Consider the following 6,245-nt stretch of genomic DNA (forward strand, 5'->3'; position numbering starts at 1 on the left):
TGAATAGTGAGAGCTTGATTTCTTCCTTTCCTACCTGAATGCCCTTAATATCTTTTTCTTGCCTAATCGCTATTGCAAGTACTTCAGGTACTATATTAAACAGCAGTGGAGAGAGTGGGCATCCTTGTCTCGTCCCTGATCTTAGAGGGAAGGCTCTCAGTTTTTCCCCATTGAGGATGTTGCTTGCTGTAGGCTTGTGGTAGATGGCTTTAACTATATTGAGGAAAGTCCCCTCTATTCCCATTTTGGCTAAGGTTTTCATCATAAAGCGGTGCTGGATCTTGTCAAATGCTTTCTCTGCATCTTTTGATATGATCATATGGTTTTTCTCTTTTCTTTTGTTGATATGATGGATTATGTTGATTGATTTCCGAACGTTAAACCATCCTTGCATCCCTGGGATGAATCCTATTGGTCATGGTGTATGATCTTTTTGATGAGTCGTTGGATTCTATTTGCTAATAATTTGTTGAGGATCTTTGCATCTGTGTTCATCAAGGATATTGGCCTGTAATTCTCTTTCTTTGTGGTATCTCTGTCTGCTTTTGGTATCAGGGTTATATTTGCTTCGTAGAAACTGTTCAGAAGTGTTTTTGATATTTCAATTTCATGGAAAAGCTTAAAGAGGATTGGGAGTAAGTCCTCTTTAAAGATTTGGAAGAATTCACTAGTGAATTCATCCGAGCTGGGACTTTTGTGCTTGGGGAGACTTTTTATTACCATTTCAATTTCCTTGATGGTGATAGGACTGTTCAGGTATTCCAGGTCTTCTTGGTTCAGCTTTGGGAGTCTGTAGGAGTCTAGGAATTTATCCATTTCCTTGAGGTTTGCATGTTCCGTGGCATAAAGCTTCTCAAAGTACTCCCTGAGGATCCTTTGAATTTCTGTAGTTTCTGTTGTAATGACCCCCTTTTCATTTCTGATTCGGTTTATTAGGGTTTTCTCTCTCCCTTTCTTTGTGAGTTTTGCTAGAGGCTTATCGATCTTGTTAATTTTCTTGAAGAACCAGCTCTTAGTTTCATTGATCTTAAGGATTGTTTTTTGGGTTTTCATCTCGTTAATCTCTGCTTTAGAAACATTTTAATCATGCTTTTTCATCGGCCTGTCGGCCCCAAACACCCAGTGAGACGACTCTCCCTGGACAGAAGCTGCACCCATGTCTTCGGTGCCTGCTCTAGCTTTGGTCAATCTTTATGCACTGTCTTGTCCTTCAATTCTTTCTCACAGGCAGATGAGAGCCTGCATTTGAGGTGAGCCAGGTTCGCTTCTCTCTTTATTACTCAACCGAAAGCGAGAGCTCACCCACAACTGAGCTCTATGGCTGCCTGCACTTCAAGTGTCAGGGACTTGGCCCCAAACCATGTGGACCAAGTGACACATGGGGGACAGTCTGATGGCTGTTCAAATACAGTAGGCTGGGATATATCCTGACCTGTGAGAGACTTCACCCCAGGTCTCTGAATTTCTTTGCTTTCCTCTGTTTCTGCCCTCTCTGGGAAGGACACTAGCAAGATCAATTTGGATTGAGGTCTCTTTCCTTATTTCTCCCTTTTTTTTTGATTTGGAGCCATACCTGGTAGTGCTCAGGGCTTACTCCTTATTATGTGCTCAGGGATAACTCCTGATAGAGTTTGGGGGGACTATAGGTTGTGCAAGGGCTAGAACAGGGTTGGTTGCATGCAAGGCAAGCCCCTTACCCACTGTACTATCTCTCGGGCTCCTCTCTCTTTATGCAGCAGTAAAAGGCTAACTCTCATGTCAGCCAGTCTGGGTTTCTAGGCTTCCCTGAGACTCAGGGTGGCAAGAGTTAATTCCCAGGCCATGCGGCTCAAGAGGACCCAAGTGGTGCCTGATGGACACTCACAAAGATTGACAGGTCATTGCCTCTGAAGAGCAGAGAGTTCCTGATCTCTGTAACTTCCCCAAGGCTGAGCTCCAGCAACAGATGGAGATACACAATTTGGGGATTATGGCTTGGAGAATAGCTGCTTAGGAAGTTCTCTCCCTTTCAGAGGGAGCTCAGGGCCCCAAACCAGTAGACACAGGGGCTCTCGATATCTGCTACAAGCGTTAGTCCCTAGACATTGCTCCTTAGAAAAACTACTCTGCCATCACTCCTCCTAGCCCTCTGTCACTGCTTTCAATTACCTGGAAATACAGTTGTTTCAACAACCAGCATCCTTAAGATCTCTGCCGGCAGAGGCAAACAAGGTCACACATAGGATTTGAAATTTGTCACTTGTAAATCTCCTACAATTTCAGGAGAAAGTCCTGACCTCCTTGGGCCGAAACCTTGGAGTTCCCCATGTCCTAAGAACCGTCCATTTGCAGAGGGGAGAAAATCAATTTACTCAACCTCCATGCTCATATGTCCTATTGCATCCAAACATATGGACCAGAGATAGAATGGGGTTTAAGATGCATATTGCCAACCCTGCACCACATGAACCCCCATGTATCAGTAGGTGCATCCCTGGAGGCCCCCGATTACCACTGGGGTTGTCCTAGTAATCCTGGGCACCACAGGGCCCAAGCAGCATCTTATCCTCAGGCTCTTGCAACTGTTGGCCTGCTTGGGCATGAATCACTGGAATAGAGGCGGAGCATTAGAACAAAAGGTAGGGTGCTTACTTGTATGTGGCTGACCAGGGACTTTATCCCCAGCATCCCATTTGGTCCCCTAAGCACTGCCAGTGTAATTATTATTATTATTATTATTATTATTATTATTATTTTAATGTAGGAGTACTGCTATTTATTCAGCCACTGATTAGGCTGATTGAATTGGGCATGAACTTCACCTTACTTTTTTTTTTCATTTTTTATAATTTTATTTATTGAATCACCGTGAGAGCAGTTACAAAGCTTTTGGGTCTAAGTCTCGGTCATACAATGAAACACCAGTACCTTCACCAGTGCCCATTCTCCACCACCAAAAACCCCAGTATACCCCCCATCCCACACCCTCCCCCTACCTTTGGGGCAGATGATTTCCACATTACTCTCTCTCTACTTTGATTACATTCAATATTTTGACACCAGACCCACCATTATTATTTGGGATTTAACCCCAACACTCGGATGTGCCAAAAAGGCAACAGTAGACAATTTGTTTTCTATTGCTGGTTATGAATAATATATGATGTCGCGTGGCTGCAGTAGTGGCCACGCGATTTTGAAATTCCAAAATTTTAACACTTAAATCTGGAGGGATTTCTGCCAAAATCTGCTGGGTTCCAAGATTTGTTCCTGAGTCTCTGGAATCATGGTCGTTAAGCAGCTTGATCAGGAGGCAGAAAGGCCGTTCATGGGTGGTCACTCGGTGTCTTATTGGAACAGAGAGGAAAAGGCCGGCTCCACCACCATCCTGTGAGGCCCCACGTGTCTCGTCACTGAGGGCCCAAACCTGACTGCCCAATGGCCTCTGGAAGATGGCGGCCACCGAGCCACCTAGGGGGAGCAGGCGGAGGGACAATACCCTTTCCCCCCTGGGGTGGCCCGGTGACAGTAACCTACTGCGGGGTCTGGACGCATTTCTGCCAAAAGCCATTGGGTTTCGAGATTTGTTTCTGAGTCTCTGGGATCATGGCCATCAAGCAGTTCGATCAGGAACCAGAGAGGCCATGCCTCCAATTATATAGCTGAGCCGGGGGTGGTTTGTGGGTTGTCTCGCACATACCTAACTTTTGGCCGTTTACTTTCTTGGTAAAACTTTGCCCCAAGTTTTGGGGTCTCGCCAAAGGCACAGCAGCAATTTTGGGGTATCTGGAAGTGTGACGGCGCCATCAGGCTGCTGATGCACTTGCCTCACAGGTACAGATTGATCTGCTGGAGGCACCATACCATACCCCCTCAGAGTAATTCTTGAGTGCAGAGCCAGGAGTAACCCCTGAGCACCACCAGGTGTGGCCCCAAAATAACAATGTTTTTTATTGGGAATAATTCTGGGAATAATTCCCAGGTCATTTAGTACTTCTTGGGAGCCCCCTTCCTCACCCCACACATCACTTCCTGCCAAAGATTTAAAAAAGAAAAAATAAACTTCTGTTCCTATAATTCCACATTAACCTACAAGAGACTTTTCTCATTTTACAGTCTTTGGCATCTCTGTAATCAAAATTTGTAGTTCACAATATTTTCTGGCTGCGCAACATCTTATCAGGACATCTTTTTATGACATCTTATTATCTCATTCCTACTTTGGACAAACTTGCAGGCTATCGAATGTAGCCTGCCCACAGGGCAGAGTCTGGCAAACTCCCCATGGCGTACCAAATATGCCAAATACCAGTAACAATGATGGGTCTCATTCTCCTAAAGAGCCTTGAATATAATCTCAGGGCTAGGATGAAGGAGACGTTACTGGGGTCTGCTCGAGGCAATCGACGAATAACAGGATGATGAATGAATGAATGAATGAATATTTTCCATTATCCCTCTCCCCACTCATCTCGCACACAAACATTCTGCCTCTGAGTCCCCTTTGAGAGGGGACTCAAAACTGCTCCTATGGGGCTGGATTGATAGCACAGCAGGTAGGGCATTTGCCTTGCACGCGGCTGACCTGGGTTCGATTCCCAGCATCCCATATGGTCTCCCGAGCACTGCCAGGAGTAATTCATGAGCTCATGAGCAGGAGTAACCCCTGTGCATCACAGGATGAGACCCAAAAAGAAAAAAAAACTGCTCCTATTAGAACTTTGGAGAGATAGGATGTGACTCAGTGGTAGAGGCCCGTTCCTTATTTGTGTGAGGCCCTGGCCTGGTCCCCTGTGCAACACAAAACAACTTTTCAAAGAAGACAGACAAAACCTGCATGATGGAAGATTTGATGTGAAAATGGAGACATTCTCAAATTAGATCCGCCACAGTTCTGGAACTAACCTTTCTTGGCATGAAGAGGTAGTTTGATGCACTGAGCAAATAAGACGCCCTGGTGTAGCAATGAGTAATGACCCCTGAACATGGAATGCTAGATAACCCTGAGCACCACCAGGTATAGTCTGAGCAAACAAGCAAAAAAACCCTTTGAACACTTTGTTGTTATTTGTTTTGTATCCACAGTCAAAGGGGCTCTTCAGAGAGCAGGAAGTACTCTCAGTAGTGTCTGGGGAAACCTTTGGTACTGGGGATGGATACTGGGGCTTCTGTGTGTGTACTCCAGCCCTTGGCTTCATCTCCCAAATCCACTCTGTACATTTTAAAAGGGTAAATCTTATGATATGTGGATTATTCAATAAAGTATTTTTGTATTTAAAAGCTGCAGAGAGGGCCTGGAGCTATAGTACAGCAGGTAGAACATTTGCCTTGCACATGGTTAGCCCTGGTTCAATCCCTGGCATCCCATATGGTGTCCCAAGCACTTCCAGGAGTGATTCCTGAGTGCAGATCCAGGGGTAACCCCTGAGTATCACTGGGTGTAAACCAAAAAGATAAAAAAAAAACTGCAGAGATATTATAAATTTATTTCTCACTGATATAGTGTAATGTCTCCCTCCTTGTTTAGACCATCCGCCCAGAACTAGAGTATGAAATCTAGAGCAGTGTGAGGCATTTCAAAGTACAATCTACATCTGGATATTCTGTGAATGCATCACTTAAAGTTCAATTCAACAGGGTAAAGTTTAGAAAGTCAGATTTTCATTGCTTTCAGTCAAAACCACTGAAATGTGTTATGGAGTGTAAGAATGGGTACACTGGGATCTCTTAATAAGTAACATAATTTTAAAAAATCACATCAAAGACTTTCTCCCTATACAAACTTTTGTACATTTTCAGGCACATCAGGTAAAAAGAAAAAATAATGTATGTATTTGGCAGAAAATTTTGAATAAAATTATCTATTAGCTCCTGATTCACCTCAATGGAAGCAACATCTTTTATGCCAAAAATACAAAATATGAAGCTGATTATGAGAAAACATCAGAAAACTCCCAATTGGGTAACAATTGCATAATAACTGAATTGTACTATGCAAAATTGTGAAGGTTAAAAAACAATCTGGGCTGGAGAGACAGTACAGTGGGTAAATCACTTACTTTGCTTGCGTCTGAACTTGTTCTGACCTTGATCTTCCCTTGCACCACATATGATTCCCTGAGCTTTGCCAAAAGTGATCCCTGATCACAGAGCCAGGAGTAAGATCTGAGCACTTTTGGGTATGGCTCAAAAAAAACAAAAACAAAATTAAATAAAACATAAAGGAGGAATGCACTTCCTTTTAACAAAATGATAAAGTCAAAGTC

The sequence above is a fragment of the Sorex fumeus genome, unplaced genomic scaffold (genome assembly GCF_029834395.1).
Source record: "Sorex fumeus unplaced genomic scaffold, SorFum_2.1 ptg000007l, whole genome shotgun sequence".
Classification (NCBI taxonomy): domain Eukaryota; kingdom Metazoa; phylum Chordata; class Mammalia; order Eulipotyphla; family Soricidae; genus Sorex; species Sorex fumeus.